This window comes from Anguilla rostrata, chromosome 7 (genome assembly GCF_018555375.3).
Source record: "Anguilla rostrata isolate EN2019 chromosome 7, ASM1855537v3, whole genome shotgun sequence".
In the NCBI taxonomy this organism is placed as follows: domain Eukaryota; kingdom Metazoa; phylum Chordata; class Actinopteri; order Anguilliformes; family Anguillidae; genus Anguilla; species Anguilla rostrata.
Window position 1 is genome coordinate 36274683 of NC_057939.1, and position 8113 is coordinate 36282795.

Sequence of the window (8113 nt, forward strand, 5' to 3'; positions counted from 1 at the left end):
TACTAGCTGCTGAAAACACACAAAGCACAGAGCATGCAGTTTGAATACTTCAGAAACATATGTCAGAAATAAACCTTATAAGTAGAACTATCAAGTGCACTGGGGATGTTTATTTCCATGAAAGACAACATAAAATTGAGGGCAAAGTGAAACTGAAACTGACAAATTCACACTATTTTAATGGGTTACGTGTTGTTTTTATGGTTTGTGTAATGAAATACAAACATTACTATGTATTCATTCCACTACAATATTGATGATCATAACTATAGGTATATAATCATTGTTTTACAGGCATTACAAAGCCTACAGTTATTCTGACACTGTTTGAAACATTGGGATTCTCTAGGCTGTTTGTCACCAGCTACAGTAGCTTGTAGACAAATCATTCAGTTCAAGGCAAAAAATGTATTTTTATTTCATAATATATTGTTAAGCAGTTATTTGTTTGAATTGGTGCCAGAGTCATCAAAATTAAAGAAAACATTTAACCATTTCAGTTCTCAGAGAATATTTCTGCCAGGTACTCTGCTGGTTTATCTTATTGACATGGCTATATGATGTGGTTACTCCATACAACCTATTCTTGCAATGTAAGATGTCTGTCCGAGTTGACACTTTTGGTTTTGGAGATATACTCAAGCATAGCAGTGCACAAATGGGTCACTTCTGTAACTTTGCACAGTTTCCAGATGAAGATCCTCGACAAGCACTTGTTCGATAGGCATCCTTCCTAGCAACTTGTTATGAACATTAGTGTCAGGGGTCAGGAGCAGCCCCAGCTGACTTCTGCCCCCTAACAATGTTTTTTTTCGGTCCAGGAGCCCACCCACCACCAGGAAATCAGGACAAGGTAGGTAAAAGGTAAACTTATGTTTTTTTTAATTCATAAAAACAGAGCACGCCACAATCTCGCACCAACCCCGCCCTTCCTACTTCGATTGCCCAATCCAAATTCTTTGGGCTGTATTTTCTGGAATCAGTGTGGCACAGCGCGTGGGCGTAGTCAACGGTACAGTGCGTGCCGCACTGGGCGTGGCTTGTGATTGTTTGTATTTTTGGGACCCAAGGTGAGTAGCGCACATCATAAAATGTGAAGCAAAGGTGCACACTGGGTTGGAGTAGCCTGAATAATTTAGTGGTGGGTGTGTTTCTGGTGGATTTAGTCATACCCAATCAAGTTATCTCTTTTCATTACCTTTAAGATCTCTGCAGAGTCACCACAATGGAAAATGAGGAGTTGGTATTTAGAAAGCATTTTTTCAAAGAGGAAACAGATGTTGTTGTGGTGGAAGTTCAAAGTCAAAGTCATTGTGTACAGATTTATGGAACCTCTAGCCAACCACCAAGAGCAGATTATGTTAAATTAGTTTGGGAGGAGATATGAGAACCATTGCCTAGTATAGGAAACGGTTCAATGACATCAAGAAAAGAAAAGAGCTGAACAGGGCTGCAGCATTGCACATTATAACAGCCCCTTTCTATAGACACGGTATGACCCACCTGTATGTAATCAGTAATGTTAAACCATTACATTACATTCCCTGATGACATAGAAGTAATCGCTTCTGTTTTGTCCCACTGCAGGAGCTTCTTTATATGTGGGTCAGCCACTGTTTTTCCTAGACGCATATAGTCAATTCAAGTAATATTTGTAGTGTACCTTACCACCATTTACCATGCTGATGTGTCTTTTTTTTAAATAACATATTTCAACTAAGTAATAGATTGGGAAAAATGCCATAAGGGGGAGTGGGTGCAGGAGGGCAAGAGGGGGGTCATCTGTTAAATTAATTATACCATGCGTGACAAGGCAGGAAGTCCCGTCAGTAACGCTGCCCCCTTACCTGCCTGGTAACCCATATATTTCATGCCAAAACCAATATTGTGGAGACAGCATCCTTTGTGGAACAATGGCATGGGGCTGGCGTGAATGAGCGGATAAAGTAGGCGCCGACACAAAATCCAGGAAAGTGTAACGCATCGTTTAAGGAGGGGGAAACACTGAGCATAGCCATGTTCAAGTTTCTTCACACCGGAGCCTGACATGTATGTTTTAAATATGCTACTATTGTACGGTGTATTTATTGATTGGTGTTTGTTTCAAATGTGCTCCTTAACACTAGAACTGCCAGGATTTGTTGTATACCTAAAACCGCCAACAGGTAAAAATTTACCCGCACATCTATTTTGCATTGATATTGCTAAAAAATCTATTCTATCACTGTCATAACGCATTTGTTTCACAAGGGGATGTCTAAAATCACGAAATAACTATATTTAAATGACCAAATAAACAACCGCGTTAACGAATGATTTCACCTTGCAACATTAGATGCATTGATATTATACTCAAACATTTTGACCTAATCAAGCATTAAAACGTGCATATGAACAAAGTCGTGTGTGAATAAACGAAAATCACAAAGAAATATGAGTTAATCTGTAAACACCTCACAGCTAGACCAATGAGGGTTTGTAGCTGGAGGGGAAGGTATCGCGTGTTCTCCCTTGGCTGGTGTGATTCAAAACCGGAGATGTTAGTTATTTTTCCTCTGTTCGTAAGAACAGGGCACAATTATAATTAAGAATGCACTGGTTCCGTTGCCACGGGTTAGATATGAAGGCGCTGCTTCATATCCCGCTTAAACTGGCCTGAAACGGATCAGTAGCATCCAGGTTACTCTCCGTTCGTAAACGGGGCTATGCTGTCATCAGAGATATATCCGATCTGTCGGCGGACTGTCAATATTCCAATGGGAGCATCAGAATATTCACAAATGCGCGGAACAACATAACAGATATATCCGTGACCACAGCAAGAAAGCGTAACAGTTGCTATGTTTTACTCTCGCGTTAATCTGACTCCATTTTACATGATAATTTAAAATTTGGCTTTAACTATACGTGGAACTTGGGAGTGATTACACTCGACTCTATCTTGTGCCATCATTCCTCAATATATGCTCCCGGGTTTAGCATTATTGTTAAATCTCAGTTCGGTGAAGAATCCAGAGGGTAGGAGGCTGACCACCATAATACATGCCTTCCATGCCTGGCTTACATGGATAGTGCATAGACAGTTATGAGCCCAGGACGGTGCGTATCTATCGGGCTCCTTCAGGCGAATTTGACAAGAACCGGCGTACTACGCCCATGGGTTCTCTTAAGCCAAACCACCAGAACCAATACCACCAATCCCTTAACAGGCAGATCGTGGTCACCTATCTAACTTGAAGACCCCACTAAAGACGTTTACTGTACTAGACCCCTGATCAGTAGGTCCTAGTCATAATTGCCCCCCTGAGTATTTAAACGGAATTTCGGCTGAAAAGAAGATAAAATGGATTAGAGTCATAAAGACCACGCAAGTTAAAATCAGAAGAATTTATTTAACAGGCAGGTAGGTTATTATCTTCAATTCCAAATCAATTATAAGGGTTAAAAACATAAATACATAGTAAAAGAGTTCTTACCCAGCCTGTTTAGCTACACACAGAACACATAGCCTAGTATGTGCACTGAGGGAAGTCGATTACGATCTTCCATGGCTATCTCTACACAGAACACATAGCCTAGTATGTGCACTGAGGGAAGTCGATTACGATCTTCCTTGTGAATCTACACACACCACACAGATTATGTGTAACGTGGGGAAGTCGTTTACGATCTTCCTTGTCTGTCTACACGCAGCGCACATAGTATGTGCACGGTGGGAAGTCGATAACGATCTTCCCCGATTGCTTTGTCTCTCTTCCTTTTAAGCCAAATCCCGCGTTTGGTCTAGGCGGCATTACCATAAATTAACCTGGCCGAATCATAAATCTCGAATTCCGGCCCCCACCTTTTGGAGGCAGTTGTTAAAACAATTGGTGGGGAAATGGGGAAAAGGAGATGATTACCAGAGAGGACATTCCATTGTGTTAGTTTTTTCCTGAGTTATTGAAACTATGTTTTTTCAAATTCTATTTGGTATGAAACATATTTCATTCAATGACTTGAATTATTGTGAACATGTACATACCAAACATGCCAAGTGGATGTAATATTATGGTGCAGTTGTCATGAAAATACCCTTCTGTTTAACCATTGTACACGCAATCCATGTTATTATTACATAAGGCATAATACAATAATACAATGAACACATGTGCATGGTTTGTAAGGTTTTCCGGGGTTTGTAAATAAGATATACAGATGGTTTATAGTCCAGATCCAGAAAAGAAATACAAAGTGTAATGTCAGAGGGGTCCATATGTGGGCAGTGTGGTACTGTCCCGTGTAGTGCCCCCACCAGGTGCCGGTCGCTTCACCCTTTACGACCCCAAAACACCCACACCCACAACCACAGACAAAGAGACTAGTTCCCCTTATCTTGGTTGTGTCCAGGTGGTAACATTCCAGAGAGCCAAATGGCCTGCCCATTCAGAGGAAGTCCGAGTGACTTATTGTTTTACCACAAGGCTCTCGGGTCCTTTGAAGTACACGCTGCGTCCCAGCATGCTGGCTCGTTCAAATGTCAGCCTTTTCTGGGTCCCAGTTTAATTTCCCTCTTACAAATCCATTCAACAAAGTTGTCTTTATTCATAAACCCATCGATCGCAACAATAATACAACACTATCGATACAACGTTCACGTAGGCTAGCAAACTGAATGAAATAGCCGAACATGTGCAAAACATAGGCACCAGGCAAATTAGGCTAAATAGCCTACAATACACTTTCCACATACTGCTTTCTGGCATTTCAGGAACTTGGTGAACGTTTTGTTCTGTTTGCACTGCGCTTTCACCATGCACATCATTCTCTTCCGCTCCTCTGACTGTGCAATGGGAATGGGTTATACGCTGAAAATAAATGCTTTCTATAGTGGGTAAATTTTACCCGCTGGCGCTTATAGGTATAATTGCCTCAAACATTTTTCTGTTTTTATCTATAACTTTCTTAGTTATAGATAAAAGGAGGTGCTTAATAACTCAATTTTAGGAGGTGCTTAATAACTCAATTTTAGGAGTTTTTATACAAAAAACTCAAAATTAGTTTTTTTATTGAAACAGAGTTACATGAAAAAAAAAAAACTTGAAAAACGGAAATGGGTAAATTTTACCCCGTGGTAGTTCCAGTGTTAAACGAGGGCAATGTTAACATTTCATGTTACGATTATTGGGGCGCTGTTTGTGATTAATGTTGCTTTGTGTATGCTATATGTTTGTTGCTCTTTTTAGAAGAGTATGTATAAAGCATATGTTTAATTTACGGGTTGTCCGCTCTATTTTAAGGAGCATGCTGGATGAGTGATATATCATGGATGCTATTTCTTTATTGACTGAAGTTGTCCGGCCTGGAGTCACGGGTATGTTACTGCAGTAATTTAATAATGTTTTAATGTTATTAGTATGTAAATGTCTTTTCCAGTGTCAATGCAGTAATTTAAGAATGTTTTCATTAATGTGTAATGTGTTTCTTTTCTGTTCTTTTTATAGAACCAGTGCTGCTGTTTTAGTTTGGTTGTTCATGTCGCAAGATTTCCACAAACTTTAATACGGACACCTCTATTTATATAATGGACTGCTCCCTGCACTTTAGGGTCTAAGGATCTATGGATTGGTACCAACATGCTGCTACAAAAGGTTTTGCATTACTGCTTTCTGAAAACACCCAAAATGTAATACTTGTAATACTGGCAGTTCTGTTTGGCCTCCATACGTTGCTCTTGTCATCACTCTGATATTGAATCTTGATCTCATCTGTCCATAAGACTTTTTCCAGAACACTGCAGGGCCTTTTTTTAGATACTTCTTAGCGAACTGTAACCTGGCCATCTTGTTTTTGCAGCTAACTAGTTGTTTGCATCTTGCAGTGTAGCCTCTGTAGTTTTTCCACGAACAGTAGTCACTGACACATCCACTCCTGCCTGCCGTAGAGTGTTTCTCATCTGTCAGACAGGGGTTTTTCTTCATTATGGTGAGAATTCTTTGTTTATCAACTGTTGAGGTCTTCCTTAGCCTACCAGGCTCTTTGCAATTACTGAGCACACCAATGCTCTTTTTCTTCTTAATGGTGTTCCAAACAGTTCATTTTGGTAAGCCTAAGGTCTGGCCTATGTTTCAGTTTTTTTTTCTTATTTCTCAGCCTCACAATGGCTTCATTGACTTTCATTAGTACAACAATGACAAATGCTAATACCAGACTCCAAAAGCAATCAAAAGTCTAGAATCAAGACAAGATGTTGAAAGCTCTTTTATGCCAGCGCTAAGGAAGCAATTGACCACGCATGATGCCATAAAACGGGGGATTTTTTATAAAAAGTACTGTAATTTTCTTAAGGTGAAACCAAAATGTATAAAAATATCCTTTAATAAAGGTTGAGGGCCTGCACTTTAACCACATGTGAAATGTTTGATTACAAATCTAAAATTGTGGAGTATAAAGCCAAATCAAGGAAAAATATGCCTTTGTTCAAAACATTATGGAGCACACTATATAATTTTCAACAGTGCCGGTGCCAGTGTCCTTTGGGCCCATATGCAAAGCGGGTGAAATGGGTCCCCCACAAAGAACAATATTGGGAAATTACCGAAAAGAGTTAACCATGACGTAAAGTATATGATCCCTTTAAATAGAGCTACAGTATCTCCGCTTTGACGTTAACCTATGTACCAGAATGCTTTTGAAAACAGTCACGTGATAATCAGGTTACTTTCAGTGGTGTAGTGGGGATTTTTTTAGTGGAGGAACGCTATTTTAATTACGTCATCACACACAGCGTTATAATAATAATAATAATAATAATAATAATAATAATAATAATAGATTGTATTTATATAGCACATTATAATACAATGTCTTCTCGAGTTATGTGGGCATTAAGCATCTCTTATTTTCAGATAAAAACACTGATGGATCAACAAACAATTACAAATGCCACAGACACACACACACACCCCCAACCAAATAGACTGTTAAGATAATCACCAGACACAAAAGTGAGAAGGTAAACAAACTAGCTACTGTAAAAAAAAAAACTAACATCATCAACATTCATTGAGCTACTGTATGCAGCGTTGCTTCATAACCACACAGATAATCCCAATGAATAACTATAGCATTAGCAGACTGCAGAGTAGACAGACAGGATCCGCGAACTAACTCACTAACCGGTACACAGAGTTTCTGTGCGTGTTTGTACTGGGATAACGTTAGCCTCCGTTTGAGTTGCATCTGAGGCCAGTGACGTGGACGGTGTCGCCTCCGGTTGAGGTGCATTTAACGTGGATGGTTCAGGCTCCAGGGAAGCCTTAGCTTGGGGTGACGTTACATCTGCCGATAGCGATGCTGTCTCCCGAATCGGAATGTCCGGAACGTTAGCATTACTAGCACCGTCTCCAATAGAAGCCGTGGGCGGCAAATTCGCCGCTGGTGCTGCGCCTATGAACTATGTTGAATAAACCTTTTTGGCATTTCTAGCCTCTTTTTCTGTATTTTCAAGTCTTTTTTTATTGTCTTTTCGCTTTTGAAAGCCCAATTTTGACTTCTACATTTCTGAGAAATAACTGTCAAGAAACGTGTAAGCTACGTTAGCTAACGTTAGTGTAATCTATGTTCAGTGATGCGCTCAGCCACGATCAAAAACCTTCAGATAATGGCAAGATAATAATGAAAGCTGCTATTGGACAGAGACCCCCTGCGGTTACCGGGCACGCCCTCATTATCAACATATTGTTCTGTGATTAGACAAAACGTGTAGTTACTTTTCAGAGCTGATATGTTGCGAGTATTTTGCGCAAAGCCTATTCAATGCATTTCCCCCACCATTTCAACGGGCCCTGATGGGCCCCTGGTCAAGCTGAGGGCCCCGTGCAATTGCATACGTTGCATACCCACTAGCACCGGCTCTGATTTTCAAACACAAAGATGAGAAAAGTCCTTTTTGTCCATTGCGACATATAGCCCATGATTGATTCCTGTTGGTGAGTTTTAGAATGTAACACTTATGGACACCGTATTGCTGCAGCCTTCAATATCATTTGATTGGCATTTCCCATTCATTGTGCCATCAGTATTAGACAGTCCACAACCAATGAAAGCACAATATGAAATGCACCCTCACTCT

At 40.1% G+C, this 8113-nt stretch overlaps 1 long non-coding RNA gene across 1 annotated transcript; it reads left to right on the forward strand.

The window, feature by feature from the left end:
* The first annotated feature begins 936 nt into the window (after window positions 1-936).
* Window positions 937-5686, forward strand: LOC135258611 (uncharacterized). The gene is made up of 3 exons (XR_010331039.1): window positions 937-1070; window positions 5280-5353; window positions 5484-5686. It is a non-coding gene; the product is annotated as an uncharacterized LOC135258611 (long non-coding RNA).
* Window positions 5687-8113: the final 2427 nt, after the last annotated feature.